At 41.8% G+C, this 18657-nt stretch overlaps 1 long non-coding RNA gene across 1 annotated transcript in view; it reads right to left on the reverse strand.

The window, feature by feature from the left end:
- Positions 1–663: 663 nt before the first annotated feature.
- Positions 664–18657, reverse strand: part of LOC114014710 (uncharacterized) — a 35306-nt gene continuing 17312 nt past the window's right edge. Inside the window, exons 2-3 of the long non-coding RNA XR_008731159.1 lie at positions 1618–1719; positions 664–949 (exon numbers count right to left, since the gene is read on the reverse strand). This is a non-coding gene — a long non-coding RNA (uncharacterized LOC114014710). The remainder of the gene's footprint in view (positions 950–1617; positions 1720–18657) is intronic.

An 18657-nucleotide genomic window follows, 5' to 3' on the forward strand; every position in this document is an offset into this window, starting at 1 on the left:
GGTCCTTCACATAGAATAATATTTATTCCGAAAGTTAAGAGGGAGTAGAATTGTTTACTTGTTTTGAGATAGGGGAAAAGGTTACTTTGAGGTATGCAGAGTGTGTTAAATGAAAAAAAAAAAGTTTTGAAGAATTAGCAGAGGTGGGGATTAAGGATAATTGCTCACTCTTTTGTCTGCAATTGTCACGTAGCATTTTAGGGCATGGAAGTCTGAGCATTACTGGATTCAGCACATCTCCCTCTATCTCAAACTAAATTGTAGAATGTCCCTCTTCACTTCAGCTGCTGCAGTCACGGTAAAGATACCGTGCTTTATGCTGCATGCACTGTGAAGGGGAGGAAGACATAGTAAAACCCACGTGTCTGTTGACCTCTTGCCTCTGTACTTGCATGAGCTACCAAATCCTTGGAGATAGGTAGCTGCAGAATATAGTACACCAGTTCTTTCTCCTCCTATGTCAAGTGAGGGAATAGAATAACAAAGCCTCAAACTTGCCTGTCAGTGCATGGCTCCTGGAATGGCTGCAGGAAGGGGGTAATGACTGAGAAGGTCACTGTTGAGAAAAATGCCTTTGATAATGTCTCTTGTTCTAAACAGTCTAGCCCAGACTGATCAGACAGACATTAGAGTATTGTATTTCATGTAAGGAGCAGAATATCTGCCTCAGTCAGGACTATTCTGGTTGAGCCTTCATCATGAGCATCTGCCCAGCACCACTAACAACAAGAGAACAACAGTCTGACCACGCCAATTTGTCTTTTGCATGTCTCCATGAGGATAAAGGGACAATTGATCTTAAAGGTGTCTGTACAGGATTCTTCTTTAGTGTGCTGAACGGTGTCTATCAATAGAGGATCTGTCCTTTCTGGTAAATGGCAATATCACTTTCACTTCATATCATCTTCATTGTCCAGGCCTGGTTCCCTCGAGGACGTACCTTACCGTTCTGCAACAAAGCAAACCAGAACTGAGAATTGCTGTGTTCACCGTAATGCTTCTTGTGCTCAAATAATATCCTGCTTTATTAGTGGAAAGAGCAGGCAACCAGCTTCCACAGGGGCTGTGACAATGGACCTGTCAGTCACCTCAAAATTTTAGCTCTGCGAAAACGAAATGGGTTTGTTCAAATCTTCTAGGGACTTCTTTCTCTGCAGTTGCATATATTTGCATAGTGATTCACAGATAAGTGCATGCCAATAGCCACTTCTGTGAACAGATGTTGACAGAAGTATCAACAGAAGTATCAGAGTTACGAGAACAAGTATGTCTTTTTGCATGCACAGAGAAATGCATAATCTAGTGGTATGCTGGAAATTTCAGTTAGCTCTGCCTTCCAACACGTGTATCAAGTCACTGCATGCTAATCAGCCTTTGCAGAAGGGTTGATGCTTCTCAGTAATATTAAGCAAGAATTTAGAATAAGAAGGGGAGAACCAGAAGAGTTGCTCTGCAGTAATATTGGTAATAGAGACACTGTATGCGTACTTTATGACATCTTATTAAAAAAAAAAGCAACATTCAATTTAAAATGGGGTATTTGTCAAACAGTGCAGTGATTGAATATGTTCTTAGTCATTACCATAACAATAATGTAGCAAATATTGAAAAAATTACCCAAAACTTCAAACATTTGGTATGAGTTATTTCAGTAACAGGTCTGAAGGAAACCACTTGGATATACGTCTCCCTCACACGTTGCTGTTATCAAGGTGAAGCCTACGAAACAGGGACATTAAGCTGAGAGCTGTCATAGACCAGCATGACATAGTGGAAAAAAGAACAAGTTTTGAATAGTGTCTCAGCTTCCTTTATGCAGCAAAAATACCTGTTACCAAAAAAGTATGGATAACATATTTTGCTGATGACAGAAGCAAAGGAGGCTTTTATAAATGGCAATACGTTTGCAGATACTAATACATTTTTCAGACCAAAATGCAATTAAGCAGTATGCAGCCCAAACTCAGAGTCAGGGAAGTGAAATGCATATAATTCTCTGGTTCTGGTCCTGCTGTGTTATTCTGAAGCAAGTCAACAGTGCTTTCCAGTAACAGATCAGTTTCTACAACTAAATACAATATCTCAGATGTGCTTAAACCACAGACTTCTTTTTTTCCAGGGTTCTGTTGTGATTAACATGGACTTTATCCACTTTTACCTTACGCTTTCATTGCTGTTTTCTCTCAGGTTATACATAACTAGCGTTCTTTGAACTTTGTTTCTGTTTCATCAGAATATGAGATCCTGGGAAATTGTTTTTTTTTCCTTTTTAATACTCTTCATAATGCTTTTGATTTGTGCCCAAGAAATAAAATTTTCCATTGCTAGAGACAGTCTAGTAACACTTTCTTCTTCTTTTTAACATGGCAAATCATCTGAAGCAGACCCTTACCCATCTGGAACTCTCCTTTTATTGCAGACTGGAAGCAGGTGGCTTGATAAGAGCATGCTAAAAAGGAAGCAGAAGGGCAACAGGACAAGGAGTGGGGGATAAGATAGTCAGTTCTTGAAGATTTGTACTTAAAAAGTCAGGTCCAGAAGTCCTGTCCTGAAGGTTAATTTAACTACTCCAAACATATACTGAGAGTTACCAGCAGAGACTAGCTTTTGCTAATGGCTGTTAGATATGTTCTTGGTTTTTTTTTAATGCCAAAATGGGTTTCCACATGACTCTGAATACTTGTCTGAAGTTTTGTTCCAATTTGCCAACCCTGATATTTTAGAGTTAGGAAGGAAGGAGGCTTACACAGTCACACAAAATTCTCATGTTGAAAATCCAGTTATGGTTTGTTTGGGGTTTTTTCCCCGCATTACTAAAATGCTAGGGCCCACTTACAAATATGCTAGCTGTGGATGAACAACATATTTCCCTACATGTCATAGCTAAAGCCAAAAAGCAGAGTGAATTGCTACTTCACTGGAGTCCTCCTAGGGGCCTGCCTAAAGAGGGGAATCAGTTCGTGTGCAGGAAAATGCTGCCTACGTTCACATAAATCATTGTGTATCTGCGAGACACCGTATCTGAAAGGGCATGTGAATTCCCTTGCGGTTCTACTAGCTCGGGAGATCTCTTGTGTTTCCTACTTACAGACACAAGAACAGGGCTAAAGGTCTCCTCTCTGGTCCTTTATTAAGGGCATTTTTTATGATTCCGATCTATTTTGTTTGCTCCAAATCTTACCAGAAGTCCCATTTTACAAAAAGGTTATCAGCCTAATTATTTCACAGCATCCCTCTCCATTTCGAAAAATTTCAGCATGAGTAATTTCTGTCAATTTTTATGCAAGAATTTCTCACAGGTTGAAATTTTTATTTTAGTGACTTTGACCTCTTTCAGAAATGCAAACTTCCCTTGGCGTGGCTGTTGAAATAGAACTACTAACATTAGATTCAAGCCCATGTTCTTGCTGTTTTCAATCTCCTTCCTGTATCTGAAAATAATAAAATTGAAATTAGCCAGAGATTTTGCAAAATCCCTCTTTCAACATGATAGTTTGTATTAGTGAGGCCCTTACCACCATTTAGTGCAACACCTGAATAAACGCTAAGTACCTTGATTTTCTTCAGGTCTCTCCGTGGGTTGCCACCTCAGTAAGATGCTGACAGGCTTTGATACCATTTACGTGCTTACAGTCGGCACAGGCACCAAAAAAAAAAATAATCTTTTTAATTATATAGGCGGCACCTCATTATTTCCTAGAAATGTTATACTGTGAATTCTCTTTTTTGTGAGATGCTCATGGGTGAGTGTGGCATAGGCTTGAAGCAGAATCCCAAAAACTGAATAAGTGGCCATGTCTGCTGCTGCCATTTACTGAACCACAGTGATCCTGTTCCGCAATATCGCGTTAGTTCTACCAGGCTTTATAGGGCTGACTATCGTACGCGGCACCAAGCGCTGCGATGGACAGATACGCTAGGCTGATGAGCAAAACCACAGACCAGTGCTCAGCAAAACATATTTGGACTGAGGATGAAAACTTTTATATCTTTAAGTTTTTCGAGTTGTGATACCTTGTTTTGCCAGGTCTCTCAGAATTATTCTGTATTTTAGTATATTCAAAATGCAGCAGCCTGCATCCTTACAGGCATGTAACTAGCTTTACTTTCCCTATTTCATTTACATGTACCAAGTGCCAATTCAGTTTAAGTCATTTTTCCAGTCTTTATAGTAGAGATTTGGACAGTATAACTGTATCTAGAGATAGAGGGCTATTTCTCTGACCCATCCACACAGTAGATGAAGTGAGTTTCCTTAAGAGACGGCAAAATAAGTGTCTGAGTCTCCAAAATACAAAAAAAAGCTAGAAGGAAAACAAGACAGAGTACAGAGGAAAACTGGTTTGAGGGACAGCTTGGGCCTTCTTCCATAAACGTAGTCCGGATTTTATCAGGGATTTCTGAGAAGTACAAGGACAATAACTTACCTGTAGATTTTTCATCTCTGTTGTTTCTGGTTATCATCTTTAGCAATTGTGCTCTGCTAAGTAGAGGACTGAACAGTAAAGCATAGAGCAAAAGTCATCTTAAAACTTGTTGAAGAAGCTAAAATACGAAAAGGATACTTTGAAGTACAGTGAGTCTGAGCTGAAGTGATATTTAATTGATTCTACTAAAAATAAGCATGTGTGAGTAGCTATTCAATATTTTTAACTGATAGAAATGCAAGTTTTTCAAAATTCTGGTTTCTGGAATTATTTCACTGATTAACCTCCCTTCCTTTATAATAAAAATAAAATCACTTTTTGGCAGGGTTCTCTAGCCAATTCACAAGTCTATTTAAGTCTGCTTCCCAAAGTTTTATTTTTGTACCCTATTCGTCAGCAGCTAATGAGCAGTGCAAAGTATCAGTTGCTGGAGCATGTGGTTTGAGCAGCACTGGACTTGCTGCACACCGATTACTAAATCAGAAGTTCGTTGGTAAAGCTCCGGGAAGCAGCTGAAACTTGTTTCGGAGCATTGCTGGAATCACTTCCATGTGTTAGCCTATGAATTAAATAAGGTATCATTATTCTTTCTTCAGGTTTGTTTTAAAAAAAGATAAAAAATCCTCAGACGTTTACATCATTACATCAATGATAGTGAAAAATTAACAAGCTGATTAAAACTCTAATCTTTTATGGTCTTTTGGGTTTGTTTTTTTTTTTTCCTTTTTTAAAAGAGCACTTAAAAGCTCCATGTTTATAGGGCTGTACGCACACAGGAAAAAAAGTGGACCAGCCACAAGAGTTGACAATTAAATATAAGAGGCAAAAGGTGACAATAAGAAACAGGAAGCACTGACAGTATCACATAGATTTTTTCGTTTTGTTAAGACTACTGCTAAGGTAGCCAAGTTTGTTTTTCTTTTTTTTTTTTCTTTTCTTTTTCTTTTTTTGTTAAGAAAGCAAGGATGTAAGGATGGATGAAAAACAGGACAATGAGGTAACTGAAGGGGGAGATTGGTGAAAGCAGAAAACTTGCCTGACAATCTTACAGTGCAATAATGGAAAAAGCAATATATTTGAAGGAAATAAACTAGTCAAGCATCTATTATTCTAAGCACCTAAGTACAGTCTTAAATTCATCCCTGCTCTGCGGAACAGTGGAAGTAGACAGGACTGAAGCACAGCCTTATACTTGAGTGCTGTACTGAATAAGAGTTCTGCTGAAGTTTGTGCAAATCTATCATCCAATTGCCACTCCATCCTATGCAGTACTCCTGCCCAAGCCTAGGACTATTAAAGAATTCCCTTTAAATAAAGGGAATAGCATTTTGCCTATTACAATCCAAGTAGTGCTTTAGGCTAGGTAAATACTTCCTAGTTCTTAACGTGATATTTAAGACTGTAATTCCCATTTCACACTCTATAATTTAGGTATTAATCTTTGACTCATCCTTGACATTCTACTTTACACCTACAAGTACTTTGGTGCATAGTGCATTTTGGAATCTAACAAAATTAGATATACTGCACTTTGCCAGAGAATGACTAGAGAAGAAGAGTACTTTTTTCCTAAGCTAGCTGGGTAAAAAGCATACTTCTGCAGCTTTAGCAAGTCCATGTGTGCCAGGGCAGCTATTTCACCATTTCACAGGGGTCTACATCCACTGAAGATGCAACAAACTGCAGAAAGGAGAACAGTTTTAACGTACCATGTAAATTTATTTTACAGACTTTTCTATATGTGTGTGCATCTCTGTGTATGTATGTACTCCATGGGAGCTGCTCTGCTTTATATATTTTGTGAATGGTGTCTCCATCCTACCCAGCTCCTAGGGGCCACACCTCTCCAATTAGTTACTTGAATCTGTATTTCAGGATCTCTTCCGATATTTCACAGCCTTATTTAGTGACTTCCAAGACATCAATCAGACAGAATTGTCTAGCTTCTATTTTACTTTCCCAAGTTAGATTGTGTACATGTTAGTGGAAACGCAAGACACTTAAATGCTGTGTAGCGCATCAACAGCATCTAGTTTGGGAGCCAGAAGCTGACGATGGCTGCCTCCTAATGATGTGTCTCTTGGTGCCACTGCTCCCTTTGTAGCATCTTTTCAGACACCCTGCCTGGCACCCACGTCATGGCTGCCAACCCCTGCTCTAAAGCAGGAGCTGATGTATGGCAGAGATCAAGACGTGAAAGGCAATGTCCTGCCTGTAACTGGGGTGCCGCTCTGTGTGCTAGAGCTGGAACAGCTATGTCCTGGAGGAAATTGCTTTCTCTGCTGTTCATGCTGCTTGCCTTCAGCTTGATGTATATTTTTGCCACTTCTTATCATCAAAAATTAGTATCCTCAGTCTCACATGGTTGAGTCTTTGTGCATGGAGGAGTAATAGAAACTGAAAATTTGCAGAAAGGACAAAATGTGTGGCAGAAAAAAAAAAGAAGAATCCCCCAAGAGCAGCAGCAATGAAGGAAGTCTTGGGAAGGGGGGGAAATTGCACATGGTCACCTAAGGAAGAAGTAATGGTGTGGTTATACCTCCTCAGTGAAATGTAGGAAGGACTTGTGTATTGTGCCTGTGAGTTAAAGCAATGGCAAGACACAGCAGGCCTGCCCTGGTGTCCCACTGATGGTAACAATGGTCTGTCCCCTCCTTGTGCTTGCTTTGTTATTCCCCTGTTTTCTTTCAAGGAGCAAGGAGGCCCTTTTTCCGGCAGCTTTTGCTGCTTATTTCAGTGAGAAAATATTTATATGGTAAATCCTTTCAGGCAGGGATTATTTCTTCATTGGCTGCCACAGTGGGACTTTTGAGCTATGACTACAGGCATTAGGGACTCAGAAAGGCAAATTATGAAGAAGAAGAATAGTAGTGGCATAATGCAAATTGTGAATGATTTATTTCCTGAAGATTGTTTAAAGCAGACATTCATAGGGCTTAGCTAAATCTTCAGCAAAATCCAGATCCGCAACCATTTGAGGAACAAAATGCAGGCGGGATGGAGCTGTCCCTTCTAATCACAGTAGAAGGAATCCATTTGGCTAATTACGTATCGGATATATGATCTTTTCATCCTCAGGTCATGAGTGGGCTCCTCACGGCAGCTCTAGGTTTAGGCAAGGCAGAGCTGCACAGCGACGCAGGCTGCTGGGGAGGAAGGGAGCATTACAACAGCAGTGGCTACAGGGCTCTTTGCCAGAGTCCTGGTTTGGCTGTTTACTTTGCCAAGCAGCTATTGTCAGGGAGTTTCAGTCCCTCCCAGAAGCAGCAGTTGCTGCCCCAGCCCCTCCAGTTCCCCCAGCAGCAGTGGAGATGCAAGCGCAGGTTCTGCAGCAGAAGAGACCCAGCACCCGCGGGGCTTGCGGTGGCTGCTCTTGGGAGCAGCAGCGTTTGCTGGTGCCTTGCAAGGGGGTAGCTCAAGCCACTCTGCTCTTCCCTTGCCAAGTTTCAGCTTTTATCCTCCTCAGAGTATTTATTAGCCAGTCCAATCTGAATATCCATGGTCGTGACTACTCTGGAATAAATTACTCTTTTTTTTCTAGGGGGGAAGAGTGGGTCTTACCCTGTGATTGCCTGTCATCTCTGAGCCATCTTGTTCTTTTGGAGTCAGCTGCTGAATCTCAGACTCACCAGTGCCCTAGCCCAGCTTCAGTTGGTCAGTATAACTTAAAGGAACAAATCAAAGTGATACTGATAGACATCCTCCAAGAGAGAAGATGGCGAGAAGTCTGTAACTACATGACAAGAAATTATTTATTACAGAAATACACATGAGTTTTAAGACTAAAGAAGTCATGGATATGAAAATGGAAGGCCATCTTATTGGAATAGTAATGACAAATAGGTGCTTTTTTTAACCAATAATGACAATATGTGGCTTTGTCACAATTCTCCAGATAATTGGGAAGTCCAATGGATTATTAAATAAATTAACTAAACAGAATCCTTTTCTGAGGTGACAAAACTCAGTAGAAAACCTTTGCAGAAGACAGAGCTTGAAGAGCAGAATGCTTGAGAAGCTAGACAAATATTTATCGCAAGCATCTCAAATGTGTTTCTTCATTAAGAAGAAAATTATCAACTCTGTTCTTCAAAGGTTCTCACATTTCAGAATATCACGGTGGCTTTCCAGTCACCTACAGAGGACTACAATTCTCCCTTCAGCAAAGTAAGTGAATACATTATTTCTATGAGAGACATTCTAGTTACACCACCTTGCTCAATTATTCATGATATGCACCAGAGGAAAAGCGGGGGGGGGGAAGTTCAATTTGCAGCAGAGGAATTGGGAGATTTTAAGAAAAGAAATTATAACCCTAAGGGTATTGTAACACTAGAAAGGCCCACCAGGGAGGTTGCTCTGTCTTTCCAGCGAGGTTTTAAAGTGTAGGTTAGAGAAACATCAGTGAAGAATGAGCTTGGTGAGGTACTTGCCTCAGTGTGCAGGTATTAGATAATTTCTTGAGGTCCCCTTCTGTCTTGTATTTCTGTGAATCTGTGCTGTTATTGTCATTTGCTATCCTTTTATTGATCTATCCCACTATGCTGTTTGTCATTTAGACTGCAGCTCTGCATTAAGTACTGCCTTCAACGTCTTTTTCCTTCTCCAGTAATCCTTTTCCTGGAGAGCATGCTACCTCTCTCTCTTATTAAACACATACTATTTGTGTTTTCCAGTCCTCACCTCCTCAGGCTTTTACAATTGTTTCCAGCAAATTGCATTTTCTCACAGGCTTTAGGCATTGAAAGGGAAATTACAGCCTAGGAGTGAAAGTTCATGTAACTAAAAAATGTTAATGTCTGCCAATATGCACTATTCACATGGGGTCAATCATTGGGCTTGCAGAAGACAGGTATAAAACACAGATTGATTTCAGCAGCGCCAGCATTTGGCTAAAGGAGCCTGTCACACAACAGAGAGCTGCCATAGATAGTGTCCAACCAGTCCCTTCGGTTAGGGACACTTTAATTTAGTCATACACCATATCCTGTTTTTAAGCCAAACCAAGTACAGCACATTCTCCCTTATTTCTACAGCCAGACAACTCACCCTCATTTGTTATGAGATCCACCAAAGTCTCCCTGTGGGCCATGGATGTTGAGCCACCACAGGGACAAACTTTTGAAGGAGGGGAAAAGGAGGAATCTTACCCTAGAGCTCATTTCTGCAGGCTCTTCATAAAAGCAGCTAGGAAAGCAAGACAGTATTTACTCTGAAGTAACCTCTGGGGTAATTGGTTCTGGTTGGCTACTGACTACATACAAAGTACCTCCTCAGGGGTCAGAACCTGGAGCAGGAGGGGTGGTGGTGGCCCAGTTTGAGTTCCAGTTGTTCTCCTGGTCCAGCCCTGATGAGAAATTTGTTGTTGGATGGTTTTGTGGAAGTTGTTCACAGAACTCTGTGACGAAGTATGTTTCCTTCATGTCTTGCTGGCAGAGGCCCTTTTCATCCCAGCACTAAACCATCCTGAATACCAAATTCTTGCCACAGTCAGTGAATTTCAGTTTAGGACCGGATTTAAACAGAGACTGGTTTTATCTGCATTCATTACACAGCTTGGACTGAGCTGCTTGTATTCCTGCACCTACACAAACAAGAAATACATGAAACGCCCCATATCACAGGGTTACAGATAGCTGGTTTATAGCATGCTGCAATATTCACCCCATACAGCAACTGTTTCCTCCTTCCTCCAGACTCTGCCCTACTCCTTTCTCCTTTTCGGCACGTTGCTATTTCCATCTACCACTTGTAATTCAGATAGAAAACTGAAGTTAGGAGGAATTGACCACACCTTTGCAAGTTGCATCCCTGAAATATCATCTATGTGGTTCCTTTGATGGAAATATACCTGGGTAGACCTCCACCTCGTTGAACCATGTTGGGAGGGTATAGGTACTTGCCAATGGTTTACGCCTGCTAGAGGACTAGCACAAGGAAGGTGTGAGAAATGATTTAGAGGAAGTAGCTGGCACTGTCTGGCTTCAGTCATGATTGTAATGGTGCTGTGCCCACTTACCTCCGCTGCAGAAGCTGAGTTTCCTTTGTACACTCCAAAAGAAATACTGTAAAAAACACTCCCCTAAGTTAGTTGCTACTTCTGTCTTTCTTGCCCATGCCAGGAAACTCTAAGAAGCACAAAATTCTGATTAACTTTTCATATTTTCTCTAAGCCTGCTATAAAGCTACTCGGCCTAGATTGTAGGTGATACCTGTCCGTGCTGACTGGTGATCGTTACAAGACCTCTTGTTTGCAGAGCCCCGTACTCTAATAAATGGCAGAGCTGCTCGTCTCTTGAGTTTAGTGAAGTGGATCCCTTTCACACTTGAAATCCCTACTTGAGATCCCTGGGAGACGTTCTGATAACCTGGGAGCTTCTTCTACTGTTATAACAATGACAGAGGTGTTGTATTGTCACACAGCTCTCCTCTTGCTTGTTTAGTTTCTGTATGTATATATATATATACGTAAAAATATATATGTGGATTTATATGTTTACATACTACAAAAGATCTTTGTATATTTCTTTAAATCTGGCCTACTTGAAACTGAGATGCTTTTTGTGTATGTTTGACCATTACAAAGGGAGTAAGTGAAACAACTTATTTCCTAGTATGCTTGTATTTAATAATGCTTTGTACTACATGGTACTCAGCTTGGTTTGAGACATGTATAGATAAAAGGTGTAAGGAATGGAGAACACCAAGGCAGGTGATCTGGACAGCCAAACAGTAACAACTGTGTGTTCTCTGTTACAGAAGCTTCGTAACACAGAGCTGTAAGCCATGAATAATCTACATATCTCCCTTCTGAAAAGGAGATTAAAAAAATCCATACTACTTTTATCTTCTCATTATTTTTATTTTAATAGTTTAAGCCCCAAGTTCAAGCTGACTTTAAGTGACTTCTCAAGCTATAAGGGGTGAGGCAGGGGAGGGATTTCCAGAGACTGTCTCGTAGCTTTTGAAGTTCTTTTTACGACAGAGGCCATTGACTGAAGCCTGCAAATATATTAAATACCGCTATTTCTGCTGGTTTGATCATCAGTGCCTAGTTTCTTTCTTCCACCTTCTTTTCTGAAGACATTGTTAGCTTCAATACTGGGCATTCCAAGACTACAAATATGACCATTCAGAAAAGATACTTTGGGCCTTTGCTGATTTCCTCAACGGCTTTTTCAAAATCAATATTTTTTAATTGGTCACTTGAACTTTTTTTCAGTGACGTTGAACCTCTGATGCATGTCACTTCAGAAGCATTTTCCAAACATTGTAGGCGTCATGAAGCAATTTTAGCATAAAAAGAAGAGTATAACTAGAGATGGCGGGGGAGCAAATTACATTTTGTATATATAGTATTAAATGCTTCCATTAGTTGCCATAGGGATGGGCAGAAGTTGGTCTGAAATGACAGCTTTTCTGATGCTTGATGTGTTTAAAAAGAAAACGTTGAGGGGAGGGGTTTTTATTGTTATTATTACCCTGGGAGACTTTTATAGGGTAGGGGGAAATATTAAAGTCATATTTCTCAAAAAAATGCATTGGGCTTACATTAACAGGCCAGGCATCACCTTCACCTCCCTGTGGAGACACTGGCCTCTACTAAATACACATCTTTGTAGCTCCAGGGCTGTAATTCCGCAGCTGCTCTGAGCTTCACATTTCCTTCTGTTGTGCAACATGGGAGTTATCACCACAACCCCGCCTCCCGAGCAGTATCTGTGAATCTGCTGCAGCAGTAACCCAAGAAGAAACACGTCCTGCAATTATTGCTGTGCCCACCCCAATGACAACAGAACTGGTGAGACCTGGTTGTCAGGCCGGGCTCTTCTATTTGCTCACTTTAACATTCACTTGGCTTGAATATTTGTAGTGGCTTTTTGTGGCAAGGTTTTGGTTGCATGGGGGGCTACAGGGGTGGCTTCTGTGAGGAGCTGCCAGAAGCTTCCCCCGTGTGCAATGGAGCCAGTGCCAGCCGGCTCCCAGATGGACCCACCGCTGGCCAAGGCTGAGCCCATCAGTGATGGTGGTAGCGCCTCTGGGACAGCATGTTAAGAAGGAAAAAAAATCCAAAAATCTGTGCCAGTGGGAGAGAGGAGTGAGACTGTGAGAGCGACCGCCCTGCAGCCCCCCAGGCCAGGGCAGGAGGAGGCAGGGGGGCTCCAGGCGCTGGAGCAGAGGTTCCCCGGCAGCCCGCGGTGAAGCCCCTGGCTGGGCAGGCTGTGCCCCCAGCCCGGGGAGCCCCCGGGGGAGCAGATCCCCCCCCGCAGCCCGTGGGGACCCCACGCCGGAGCAGGGGGTGCCCGCAGGGGGCTGTGACCCGTGGGCAGCGGCGCTGGGGCAGCTCCTGGCAGGGCTGGTGGCCCCGTGGGCAGAGGAGCCCAGGCGGGAGCAGGGCTGCTGGCAGGGCTGGGGACCCCGCGGGGACCCCCTGGGGCCGGCTGGGCCTGAGGGGCTGCGGGACCCCCGCCGGGGCAGGGGGGGAAGGGCTGCAGCCCCTGGGAAGGGCTCACCTCGGAGCAGGGCGGGGGGGCTGTGTCTCCCGGGGGGGACCCACGCCAGGGCAGGGCCAGGGGTGAGGAGGAAGCAGCAGCAGAAACGAGGGATGAACTGACCGTAACCACCATTCTCCATTTCCCTGCACCACTCAGGGGGAGGAGGTAGAGAAATCGTGAATTAAGTTAAGCTCAGGAAGAAGGGAGGGGTGGGGGGAAAGTGTGTTTCTGATTTGAATGGTAATAAATTAAACTAACTTTCCCCAAGCGAAGTCTGTTCTGCCCGTGATGGTAATTGCTGAGCGATCTCCCTGTCCTTATCTCAACCCACAAACCTTTCGTTATATTTTCTGTCCCCTGTCTGGTTGAAGAGGGAAGTGATAGAACAGTTTCGGAGGGCACCTGGCATTCAGCCAGGGTCAAATCACTACAATATTGGAAAACAACGGAAAGCGAGCCCTGGATTTACAGTTCTGCTATGAGCTCCCATGCAATCACATCAATAAACTAAGATGTACGAGTAGTGTATCTCAGTATGTGATGTAAGCCTGAAGCCGTCCAATGTCAAAACCATCATTCATGCCAATCATGACCAGTGTAGGATGCTGGCTGTGTAGTCTGCTGGCATTCAGTCCCTGGAAATTTTGTGTGGATGGTATGTGCACCACACAAGGGAAAACTGCTGGTTGTGCTAACTAAAAAATGTAAATGGTTCAGAAATGACTACTACACAATATGCAAATCAAGAGGCTTAAGCTTATAATTTTCTGTGTTTCTGAAGGCAGTCCATAAAAGAAGGTTCTGCCCCGTCAGGAATAAAACTCAGGCACTGTATTTACTGAGTCTAGTCTAAATTCCATTGGAGTCCACTGGACTTTACATTGATTTTTTTCAGTAATTTTTAAACAAGCACCTGTGAAATGAATTTTTTTTAAAAAAAATCTAACTTCTAGGCTGTGCCACAAATGCCTTTTTTCTTCACTCTCTGGAAGACAGTGTTTTATTAAAATTACTTATCAGCCTGGGGGGCACTGAGCAAACACTGAATGTTATTTTGAGAGGACCACCCATAGACTGTGAAATGTCATTTGTCAGGGCAATTATTTGCAGTCTGCCTGTACACGTTGTTCTGTCAGTTCATGGGGATGCACCTCACTAATGTGACTGTAGTGCCTCTAACAATTAGTAAAACCTGAGCAACAAAAAGAAAACCAAACAAAAAAACAAAAACAAAAAACCAACAACTTTTCTTCTCAACAGGGTTGACTGAAAATAAGTGCAACCCACATAAAACACTGGACCTGTCCTTGGCTGATGATTTTTAGAAACTGTCTCCACTCTGGTGTTCTTTTAAAAGACCTGATCATCCATCAGGCTGAGGAAACTGGAGGTGAGGATCTGCATTAGCTGTTCCATGGTGGAATGCAAATTTGGTGTTAATCCTATGAATTCCTACTGAAGGTGCAAAGAGGTTTTGCTCAAAGGCAAGCAGAAATTCTTTGAAATCACGAACAACATGAAGAGTTTGAAGTACTCTCCTGAGCCTGCAGTGTATGGTGAAAAAGGAGGAGGATGTGGGCAGAAAGCAGGCATGTCTGAGGAGACAGGAGAACTAGTGTAGCCCCCATCATGCTAATGCAACACGTAGCTGCAATACATATTCCTCTTTTAGCCCATACTTTTGCTACCAGGCAGAAGTAACTTGACAGCTCTACAGTCTCACTATCATTAAGACAGAATTAGGTTCTTCTGGCTTGTTATCTTGCTTGTCATTTTTGACATGGCGTAGACCTGCAGGATCAAATTCTTCAAAAAAGTACAGAAAGCACAGCAGTATGTAGTTGTACATACTTACACATTTGAAATGCACAAAAAATCCGACTTGTGCACATAAAAAAACCTGTGTCCAAACTACATTAAAGGTGCATGCAAACCTTTCCATATAATATATATTCCATATAATAATTCCAGTAGGGAGGTACAGTCATATTGTCCAGGAATACTCAAGGTATCTGGATGATTTTGACAACTATGCTCACCTTTTTCTTTACAAGTCCTATACATATTCTCACTGCAAAAGATGTGGCTCCTCAGTAGCTCCAGAGCAACACAGGGTAGGAAACATAAGACAGATGGATGTTTTTCCTGAAGCTCTCATTGTTGATCCATCTTCCTAGGGAAGTTAATCATAAAACCCATAGGCCAAATACTTTTCAACACTGTATCAAAAGTTGATGCAGTTTTCGGAGGATAGCACAGTGTCGAAACAGGAAAGGAGACTGATTTTTATGTAAATTATTCAGACTGGCATTCATATGCATTATTTATCTATGTATGCACAGTGCCCTATGAATATTAAATCTCATCATGTTATTCAAGGACTACACCTTGTAACTTCATTAATACTCCATAGTTATGTCTTTGCCTTATATAAAGTCAGTTGGCAAGAAGTAATTTGATTTTCTTCTAACCAGACTGCAATTCCTAGATTTTTATCAAATGTAATCACGTTACTGTATTTATGTCCAGTTGCCTAGTTACTTTAGATTGTTTATCCTGTTTAAACGAGCAGCCAACTGAAACCAGATCTAGGAATGATCTGCTACCAGTGCAATTTCTCAAAGGCTATCAGGGGTCTGTAAGCAGACATTTGTTTCCAGTTTCCCTGTGCTGGTATTCCCCTTTTTCAATGAAGGTTAAGACTGAGATCGTTGGTACCTGCGTTAGTGCAAATTAAAGGCATTCCCTATTACATCTTTGGCCAATTGCACTGTTGCTTGCATGGGCATAGCTCAAGCTCTGGTGACTGCTCAGTCCCAGGAAGGCACAGAGGAAGGATGATTTTGTTGTCTGTCTTTGCTTCCAGCTGCCACTTTGAATCCTTTTAAAGTTCTTTTGCCGGAACTCCTTGAAAAGTGAGTAGGAAGCTGAAAGGGATGCCTCCACCTCCACAACTGCTGCGTGCTCGTGGGGCAGTGGAGGAAGGCTTACCCAAAACATCTATTTCACTCGTTTCACCCACTTCCCCTGCCACAGATAGCTCTGCATTTCTCTACTTCCACTAAGTCACCTGTGGGAATGAATTAGGGAAAGTTCCTCTTCTTCAATTCCTGCACAGTTTTTAATAGGAAAAAACCAAAATCTGGTCATGTAATTGAGGATGATAATGAACATCTGTTAATGTAGAAGAAATGTGACTGAAGGGTTGGTTTTAAGATATGTGCTCTTCCAAAATCTCTCTTCTCTAATATATTTATCATATAATTACGACTTCAGCCTCTGCTCCCTCAGATGAATGTGTATCAAACTGCCATATATCATCTTAGAATAGACTTCTTCTATGCAGGACAGATAACCTTTGTTCTCCACGACAGCACTTTTAAGATTTTTCTCAACTAGCAACTTCTCGAACTTGTTCATGGCACAGGATGCTGGAGCTGCCTCTTTTCAAGGTCACCTCTCCTGCACTGGAATCCATGCAGTTCTTGCTGTGGAGCTAAATAACAACGTGACCCTGATGCTATGAAAGCAAATACCAAACCTTCCACTGATTCCAAGAGCCAGGGCTACCTTGATGCTTTCTTCATTGTTTCTGGATATTGATATTTTTTTTTTTATGGCAGAAACATTGAAAATAAATACCTCTTCACTGGGAGTGTCTCTTCTGGACAATTCTCCTAAAATTCTTAAGCGGTTTCAGCCTGAGGACCCCATGATGGAGTTGTACAAAATTTTAGAAACTTCTGAAAGCAATGTTAGTCTCTATCACTGTAAAATGTCTGTAACCCTCATTTGAATATTTTTGTGGTTTATTGTATGTTGTGTGCATCATAATATTTGTCTTGCATTACAAATAAGCAATAGAGAACATATTTGTGTCCTAATTTTGCTAGCAATCCTCTCTTTTTAATATATTTAAGCACAAGACTGATAATTATAATTTCAAAACCCCCTATTCTTCATAGCTTAGTGGCTTAAACTTTTGTATTCTTCCTTTATTCTGAATGTATCCCTCAGGAAACAACTCTCTAATAATCACCTTGCCTACACTTCTTCAGTCACACGTTACATTCTTTCACCCACTTTCTTTCAGATTAATATTAGTGTTTGTCAGCAGCAGACTTTTTTTTCCAAAGCTCTGAGTCATTACAGTAATAGTTATGTTCTCAATAGAGAGTTCAGGGTAGGAAAAAACCCCCAGCCCTATGCCTACATGTATCTGACTGATAGAAAACCAGAAGGCCACTCACTCCTTTTAAATGCCAAGTGTTCAATTACTTTCCTCTTGAGGTTTATTTTTGGTTTATTTGTTTAATTTTCTTTTTTTAATTTGGGAAAAAAGTCAAATGTGATGCAGAAGGTCACTTAAGCTCATGATGAGGAATGTAGGCTTCAGATTTTTTCAAAGCATGACAAGTTTTTTCCAAGGTTTTTTTCTTTAGCAGAGCTTGGTTGGTTGGTTTTATGGTCTAGCTCACAAAGAGTTCTGTCTCAGTCTAGTCCTCGGTGGGTATCTGTGTATACTACAAAACCATTGCACTCCTTATCCTGAACAGGGATCTGTGCTGATAAGAAGTCCGGTCAATAGCAGAGGTCTTGCAAGTTTGGCTTCAGGGCTTGACAGAGCACAGGGAAGGTTCTGAGAGCTGGAAAGTAGAGTTTCTAGTTCTACCTACTGCTGTCCTTCCCTGTCCTGCCCCCTGAGGAGCTCTGCTGTTCTTTGGAAACCAAGTCAGAGTACACATCTCAATGTACTGTGCTGTGCAAAACTTTCAGAGTGAGCCTCAAGGATATGTAAAGCCTGATCTGGCTAATACCTAACTCAAAACAGATCTGTTTCACTGGAACATTCTTCTAGACATGTGGGATTTCAACTAAACTGGAGGTAATGGATTGCCCTTTCTGAGAGTAGAGCTCTTTCTGGACTGCAGGACAAATCCGAGCTCACGCTACCATCCTAAAGACTTTGTAACCAGGCAGGCAAGGATTTCCCTCATGGTGATGAATGCCACAGAAGCATATAAATATAAAGGCACTGTTATCTTTCTTGTTGCTGAGTACCCCCTAGTCAGAGAGAGCTCTTAGCAGCTGTCAGAACTGCTGCACTATGATTTAAAGTGAACTGTAAATCCCTGAGATAGATGAAGGTATCGAGATGGATGAGAGTATCGAGACAGATGATCTTGCAATGGTCAGTAGAGAGGCTGCTGGTGATTTCAATGGCTATGCTTGTCAGTTGTGGTGGAAGATGACAATGCGGATTGAAAAAGTGATGGTGAAGAGGACCAGAAGGGCACACCAGTGGCTAGAGGACAGGTGTTATAAAGCATTCTGCAGCATGGAAGGTTGTATTTTCTGAGCTTCTCCTGCCTGGGAGATCTAGTGCCCCTAGGGAAAAAAATGTGTTCCATATTGCTTGCAAACAAGCACACGTGATCCTTGGAGTGCATGAGCTATAGTGTTCTGTCTTCCATTTTTCCTTCTGCATCTCTGTGTTGCCAGACCTTTTTCTTTTTTTCCGATTTTCTGTTGAAGAAAGTCAGCTGGGCTAAACAGACAACTGGCCCCTGGTCCATAAGATAACAGATCCAATAATTACCAGAGGGCAGCTTGGAGGGACCTGTTGTTCAGTAGCCATGGCAAACACAAACTCTCCAAAATGCAAAGAAGGCAGCTTGCAATGTTCTTGCTGTTTGTCTTTGTTTTAATTTGTGTTTAGGAATGAAAATGTTTGT

This window comes from Falco cherrug, chromosome 3 (genome assembly GCF_023634085.1).
Source record: "Falco cherrug isolate bFalChe1 chromosome 3, bFalChe1.pri, whole genome shotgun sequence".
Lineage (NCBI taxonomy): Eukaryota > Metazoa > Chordata > Aves > Falconiformes > Falconidae > Falco > Falco cherrug.